This window comes from Thermobia domestica, chromosome 8, assembly GCF_964235325.1.
Source record: "Thermobia domestica chromosome 8, izTheDome1.hap1.1, whole genome shotgun sequence".
Lineage (NCBI taxonomy): Eukaryota > Metazoa > Arthropoda > Insecta > Zygentoma > Lepismatidae > Thermobia > Thermobia domestica.
Window position 1 is genome coordinate 263,740,471 of NC_137461.1, and position 8,462 is coordinate 263,748,932.

The 8,462-nt window shown below is 37.4% G+C and overlaps 1 protein-coding gene across 2 annotated transcripts in view; it reads right to left on the reverse strand.

Annotated features, from left to right (window-relative positions):
* Positions 1-7,806, reverse strand: part of LOC145693600 (uncharacterized) — a 166,662-nt gene extending 158,856 nt beyond the window's left edge. For both annotated transcript variants that reach the window (XR_014132810.1, XM_081769730.1), the window contains exon 1: positions 7,662-7,806. The gene's annotated coding sequence lies outside the window, so the exon portion shown is untranslated. The remainder of the gene's footprint in view (positions 1-7,661) is intronic.
* Between the last annotated feature and the right edge of the window lie 656 nt (positions 7,807-8,462).

Sequence of the window (8,462 nt, forward strand, 5' to 3'; positions counted from 1 at the left end):
TATATACAAAAAAAATCCCAGAGTTTGGAGCTATTAAAAGTAGCTCTAAGTAGCAGTATTAGAACCCATCGCCCCAGCAGGCCCGTATCCAGGGGGTCTAGGGGGCCGGGCCCCCCTAAATTTTTGCGGGCCCCACTAAAATTTTCACGGTAGGCTTGCAAATGAACTATAATATGGTGATAAACTATAATATTTTTTGGATCGGGCCCCCCTAACTTCAGTCGCCCCCCCTAAATTTTGGGGCTGGCTACGGGCCTGGGGCGGCTGAAGCCTTCGCCCCAGGCCCGTATCCAGGGGGGTCAGGGGGACGGGTCCCCCTAAATTTTTGATGGCTCCCTTCAAATTTTCACGGTAGACTTGTAAATGAACTATAATATGGTGATGAACTATATTATTGGATCGCCCCCCTCTAACTTCAGCCGAGGTCCCCTACATTTTTGGGCTGGCTACCGGCCTGCATCGCCCCCCCAGAAGTCCGTCCTGGATCCGCCCCTGATGGAGTAGTGTGTAACGGCAGTATAAATAAACTATCCTTTATGTATGCTGGTACTTCTCTGAAAGATTAGGTTAAGTCAGGAGAACTTGAAAGCTAACACAAGAAACATGAGAAGTTACAACAATTTTCTTGTTGATTATCTTTCTCATGTGCTTTGGAGACTGTTGAAGACTGATTTTTCATTACGTAGACATTCAACATCTTTAAGCAGTTTACCATAGCTAAACGAAGATGGAATTCTATGTGGAACTTTATTCCGAAGTGTGTCTCTGGGCCGTTGTGTGCAAGAGCACAAAATTCTTGTCAAATTTCACCGCTTCTACTGGTGACAGGGGGGGGGGAACATATCCTTGTAGGCAATTGAAAACGTTTTCTCAGAAATATGTTTTTAGTTAAATAACCAAAAGTGTTGCACATAAAATCTGTGGAACTTTCTTTCCGCATAAATTTTTCTTATTTCTAAAACTTATTCAAGATGGTGGTTAATTCCTACATTTCTTATAGCCCTCTTTAACTTTCGCTGCTGATTGCACGCCTGATCATTTATAATCACATACCAGCAAATAAGCAATTAAAATAAGGACACTTCTGCATTATATTTAGATATAACCATTTTACGTTCATAAGAGTTTCAGTAACGCACAGTACTTTAGTATTGTACCGAAATAATGTCTCAGGTAGTGTAAAACTATTTATGGTAATAGTATACATGAGAACCCCATGATCTGCGTTTCTTCTGTGTTCTATTACCACTTCTACATGATATACCATACATTTTCTACGTAGTCAGGGGCGCCGGAACCGGGGAGCAAGGGGGGTATTTGCCCCTCCTGAAATTTTCAAAGGGGGCAAGATACTCGTTTTGCCCCCTCATTTTCAGACTGTAAAAACATCACACAACACTGATTATATGAACTAAATTTTGCTTTTCATAGTAATGTGAAAAAATTTCTCTATTCCAGATTCATCTTTCTCCTGGAGACATGGGACTCGGTGCTTTTTCTGCTCCCATGTTAGATAGGAAGAGTTAGGAAAAAGAACTGAAAATTCTCCTTATTTCCATTGGTATACATTCTCAAAAGACGGTAAAATTGTTGTTTAAGTAATCGTAAGTCTGTAATATGAAACGAGTCGTCAAGCGAGATTTTAAAGTTTGAAAAATATAACAGTTTAAATGAGTAACACGATATTTAGGGCCTAAATACATTTTCCATAAAGTTAAATTAATGTTCTTACAAACAATATGCAGAGTGCAGTAAGTTTTATAGTGAGGAGGAAAAATGTATAAGGTAGGATTAATAATTCAGAGCATATGAAAAATGCGAACTCTATTGTCGTTCCGTTCGTTTAATCCTTTCACTACCATTTTTTTCAGAGTGAGAAACATTAATATATGGCTATTTTAAGTTGTTTTCAAACGTATAATTACATATAAAAAAAACATTTTCCACCGTTTCGTTTTTCGACGTGGGAAGGGTGGGATATTATGTATCCCTCTGATATTTTTACGTGGGACCTATATGTCCCAGTGGTATTGACATGAACGGTCATCTTGTATTTTCAATTATGAAACGTATATTGTCAGAAAAACAATTGGGTCGTATTTATGATTACAAATATTTTACATTTCGGCATCCTTTTCCAAATTACAGTACATGCAACCACTGCTTTATCCCTAGTACATTGTTCCTCACTTTCATCTGTTCCATTATCACTTTCATTGTTCACGTTCACTTCCACTACTGTCTATTTGATAATGTTAATAAGAATTCTGTGAACCATTAGCAGGCAGTGGAACATCGATTCATAGCAATAAAATGTGGTAAATTACCAGGGGTCATCTGAGAATGTATCGTGGGACTCATATGTCCCAGTGGTAGTGAAAGGGTTAAGATATGAGTGCAGAATCAGAACACCGTTTCAGCTCTCCTTTCAAACCAAGTTTGTAAACAAGAATAAGGGAGACAGTCACTGCTTATAGTAAATGGTAGTGTTAGATATTTAGCTCGCAGTGGTCAAGCAAACAGTGGACATTTGCATAGTACGGGTAATTTGATATCACTCCTGGATGAAAGAAAAATGGATGTGCCTGTTCTCAGCCGACAGGATAACTGGCTTAGTGCTGATTGAAAGAATGAAATTTTAACGATTATGGGACATGCAATATAGAGAGATTTGGCGGCAGAAGTTAAAGAGTCTCCATTTTATGCAATCATAGCCGACTCCATGAATGATACTTCAAAGAAAGAACAGTTGACTCTGTTTGCGCTGTATTAACTCTGATTCATCAAACCCAACAAAGTATTTATGGAAATGATCACCCCACATGGCACAAAGTCGGAAACAGAATTCACGATCAAATACATTCTATCGAAACCTAACGTAAATGCAGAAAATATACGCGAACGGTGTCATGATGGTGCAGCTAATATGTCAGGACGAGTGAATGGTGTGTAGAAGATAACTTCGACTCAACATCCGAAAGCTGTATACATTCATTGCAATAATCATGCATTAGATCTTCCATTGTATGAAGTAGCACGAAAATGCGAATCTTTGTGTGACTTGCAGGCCATAGTGAAAGACGTATGAAACATCAACTTGGATTCTGCAAAACGATAGACAACATACGCACGCCAACATTGTTCTTGAACCCTATAAAACTATCAACAAAAGTAACCCTAAACATTTGCTGCCTGTTTGTCCTACTCGCTGGTGTGTTAGGCGAAAATCTCTAATTAGATTTCAATCTACTACAAACGAATTCAAATCACATCGGAAAAGGATTATCAGTAATACAAGTGGTCCTAATGATGATCAAAAAGTAATTCTAAAATGTTATTTGAAAAGAATGAACACAGTCGGAACGATATTTTTTCTGATGGTCAGTATACGTGCTTTTATGCCTTGGGGACAACTGGCGAAAGTGCTTCAAAATTCTGAAGCTCTGCTTCTGGAGCTAAAGGAGCAGCCGTGATTCTATCTAGAGGACACTCTGAGAAACCTACGAACGGACAGTGCATTTGAAAACATCTATAAGGAAGCAAAGGAAAATGCAGACAGACTACACTTAAAATTGCCCACTTCATCAAGATCAAAGAGAACACCAATTAGGTTGGAGGAGACTGATAATCCTTCTGTAGCAGCTACCCTAGAGCCTGTATCAGATCTTCCAAAAATTTACTTCGAAATCATTGACTATTTGTTGAATGACGTGCTGCGTCGTTTCAATCAGCCAGGCCTCAAACAACTCATAAAACTCTAGAAGATACATTCTGCAGGAGCTATATGTGCTGGTGGGCCTCTCTCGAGAGAATATTTGAAGCAGGAATTGGAAGTTCAGTCGTCGGATTTTAACCTGGGTAGATTATGAGCTCAGCTCAGGCTGCTTCCACCTACTTTGATGATGATTGAGTCGCTGGCGACCATCAGAATATTAAAAACATTAGTGCTGAAACCCAAACTGTTCGCAACCTTCTCGGCCAAGTTGTTCGTCTAGAGACTTTCGTTTTCACTATGGCAGCTTCTTGAGCATTTGCGAAAGATCATTCAGCTATTTGCGTCGTCTAAAGACATATTTGAGGACGTCCATGACGCAGGAAAGATTGGCTCATCTGCTGTTGTTGCATATTTGTAGTGACCGGACTTAAACACCATTGCAAGAGAAGTCATATCAAAGACAAGCGAAGGAAAATATACTATTGGTCAATTTTGAAAAGAAATAAATGTAGAATTACCTAAGAATTATGCGTATTATAACCAATTATTTAAAATAGAAAATAGCACTTAAAATTCAATATAAACTTGAATTATTTCTTATTAATTGTGTCGTACTTTATTAGTGTGAAGTGAAGTGAATATAATGAAATTAGGAAGAGAGGTGAATGTAATAACAAACTGGATATACTGAAGTAAGTGTAGTAAAACTACAAATAACTCTGGAAAATTAGTGTAATTGAATTTTCTATATAAATTTAATGAAGTGTTTAGTGAAAATTCCATTTTTCCATTTCTGGTACGAAGTCAAGTACGTAGAAAAAATATATTTTCTTATTTTTTTTTTTTTTTTTTACTTAATTATTTAGTCTGTTTTATAATATACAAGTTACTTTCTACTACAAAGTGCTACAAAGTTTGTAGTTCTAAATACCAATTTCTAATATTACAGTGTACTGCAACTCAGGCCCGTATCCAGGGGGGGTCTAGGGGGGGCCGGGCCCCCCCTAAATTTTGGCTGGCCCTCAAAAATTTTCACGGTAGGCTTCCAAATGAACTATAATATGGTAATATGGTTGGATCGGGCCCCCCCTAACTTCAGCCGGGCCCCCCCTAAATTTTTGGGCTGGCTACGGGCCTGCTGCAACTCCAGAACTGGATTTTTAAAAATATAATTTTAATTTCCTCATTTCCAATTGATTTAAGTAGCTTTGGGATTCTTTGATAGTGTCCGTGTGGCCATGTCCAATACAGTTAAAACAATGTACCACTATATAAAATGGTAAAATTGTATTTACAAACAGTCATTGTGAGCAATGCAAATTTTAAAATTTTATGTGTTTTTAATTCTGATTTCAGTGGTTGAAAATTTCTGCACCAGACCAAAATCCAGTACAAAACTGACACGGAATTAATTAATCTAAAGATATAAACTAAGATGCTTCTAATAGATGGAAATTTCACTCTCACGAAACTGTTTACAGCTTCATTATATTATTATTATTATTATTATTATTATTATTATTATTATTATTATTATTATTATTATTATTATTATTATTATTATTATTATTATTATTATTATTATTAACCAATCAAATCAAATTATTGTTACATTACAAACATATATTCGTATTATCTTACCTATGTTACATTACCGTGTCTATTTTCAAGACAGCAGTTTGCCCCCCCCCCCAGCTGAAAAATACTTCCGACGCCACTGTACGTAGTGCAATAGTAAGAAGTATCCATGTGGACAACACATGCGATATGCGTTAAATTCCCCCCTCCCCCCACACACATAATCATAGACAAAGTACAAGGGCACTACACATGCAGATATAAAGTACTGGTACGTTCTTTTTTTATTTTCGTATCAGTCGATAAGTAAATAAAAGTCGCTTTGTTACTCACTTTGTAAGTTCGTACATACTCAATGAATAATCCCTAAAAGCAGTAGCGGTTTCTGACGTAGGGCTACCAGGCTACAGCACGCTTCCTATGTTTGTGTATTTGTGTTAGACTAATTTTTGTTCAAAAAATATTCATCTATTCATTTGTTTAAACTGTTCGTCAATTAACAAAATACAGAACTTTCCCATGACGATCTTTTTCGAGCGTGGAGCGCTATTATCAGCGCCTTCAGCAGTGTGGAAGTTATACTAACGAACCTAGCGGGCTGTACTGAATGGAGCCCGCTTGAACTATACAAGCTACTCAACAAACGTATCTCTAGCATGGAGCAAAGATCTCAATATGCCTTGTCCACTTCCCTTTTTTTATACCCAGAATAGCTTCCACCGTGCTGAGTTAGGTTGAGCCCGAAGACATTCTGCGCAAGAGCCAAGTATTCCTCTTTCTCGCTTTCTTCTTCTGCTTACTGGCGGCACTCGCCGCACGGTTCTCTCTTTTCTCTTCTTTTTTATTTTCTTTAACCCTAAAGATCCGGGAGCCCAGAATTGTCGGGAGTGTATATTAAATGAATTGAACATTTTTGACACAGATTCAGATCGTAGCAAAATTATAGCGAATACATTTAATGGGGCATCGGTAATAAGGGATCAATTAATGGCGTACAATCTAAAATTAAAGAACACTTTCCTTTGGCACATTACGTCCATTGTTAACCAATTAAATTTAATAATGCAAAGAACTGCATTTCAAAATCAATCGACAAGGGTTTTTCCTTGTAGTCTTTCAGGATTTTCCACATTTTTCCTCCTGCTCCCCACAGCGTGTATCTGTTTTGGAAAAAGTGGCTGTACGACGTATTCCGAGTGGGTCAGCTACTCGATGGAATTTCAAGTCACGAACCGTCAATTCCACCTATGAAAATTAAAATGTTTCGAAAGAGTGCTTTTCCGAACTAGAGAAATCCAACACAGGGAATTCATGTTTTCGTTAGAATTCTTTCACAAAATAATGCCACATGTAAATATTTTCTATAATCGAATTCAGTGCAGGCCTACCATTAAAGTACAAACAGCACTTAAATATTTCATTGAAGCCATTGAGAAAATTCGGAATGACACAGACAATATTAGGACAAGTGATATGTTTCTTCCAACAGTTGGTGAAAACAAATGTGGGCGGATTATATCTTGCAGAGTACCCAATGCCAAAGAAGTATGTGATCGCATTTCTGCAGATGTGCGAAATCGATTTGAGAAAACAAACTATTTGGATGCCGCCAAACTTCTGGATTCTGAAAATTTTAGTAATTTTTCCGGAACATATTCTGGACACTGCGGTTGAAAGCTACCCAATGTTAGGTAAGCAGTGACTTCGCACTGAGCTTTTGGTTCTGTCAGCTTATCTTTAAAAACAACTTACAGGACAATTTTAGCGAAATAACAACCCTTTTGCAAATAATAGTGACCATACCAATGTCCACAGCAGAGCCTGAGAGATGCTTTTCGTCTCTAAAGAGAATTAAGACATTCGTAAGGAATTTCCGTAGGTCAGGAAGGTGTGCCCTTGCCATGCTCTCGATAGAAAAAAGTTTGATCAACAACATGCTAGATTTCAACTCCAGGGTGATAGAAAATTTTGACAGCATTAAGAATCGAAGGATGGATATCAACTTCCGCCTTCAGTGGGTAAATACACGGATATATATATATTGTAGCACGCTTTGATAATGACAGTACGAGCCGCCACTGCCTAAAAGTATGAGCGTCCTGCTCCTTCGGGAACTGATGCAGCTTCATGTATACTATATCCTTATTTATGAAGCATCTAAGATTATGATTAATTCCAAACCACATTACCTTTTTTAAAAAAGGAAAATAAACATATTTTAAATATTTGTTTTAATTATCTAGTTCCCAAAATTGTGATTGTCCTACTATGAACAACTTTCACTCGAAAATTTTTATCGAATTAATTTGCATAGTTGGAGTTTGACTTCACGGAAAGAGCGAATAAAATAAATATTAATAGTACTTACTTTTTAGATTCTCAGAATGCAGGAGGCGCTTCAAGTGTAATTCTTGGAAATGTGGCATGTGTTCTTCGAAGTCTGTGTACTTTTCGCATGAAACTCTTTGTATAACGAGCGAGATAAGTTAAGGTTTGATAAGATAAGAAGGAAGGTACTATGTTTGATTAGGAATATTGTAGCTTCATAACGCCACAAGTGGTCTATATTTGGAGAGGATTTTTTTCATCCTTGTTCCTTGATAAACAAGGAATCAACACTGGATTTCTTCTTTTCCATCATGAACATTACTTTATACTACGAGATAAGGTTTGTTGTGAAATTTGATTGTTGATTGATAGATAGCCTGTGTGTGAACGAAGACGGATCCGCTGCTCAAAGACGTGATATCAAGAGAACAGGAAATTTAGAAATGGTTTTATTTGTAAAGTTAAGTAAACATACTAGTATTCCTTTGTATTTCGTCTTCGTTGATCTGAACACTAACGCTATATTTTAACAAAAAATCTCGCTTAGTTACTCTCATAGAAGAAATAGGGCCTACTGGATTATTCAAAAAAAAAAAAAAAAAAAAAATGGTGCCAACTAAAGCATATTTATTTTAAAATGAAATTTGTCAGTTTTACTTCCTACGTTTATGCCGACCAGGCTGAGGAGATAGTGAAATGAATGAAATTGTGGAATGAGGAAAGTGGGAAGAAAGGGGAGAACCCTGAGAAAAGCCACACTTGCGGCTTTCCACACAAAGTTCACATGGCGCGAGCTGGGTTCGAACCGAGGACCACATGCCCCAAAAATGAACGCTCTACC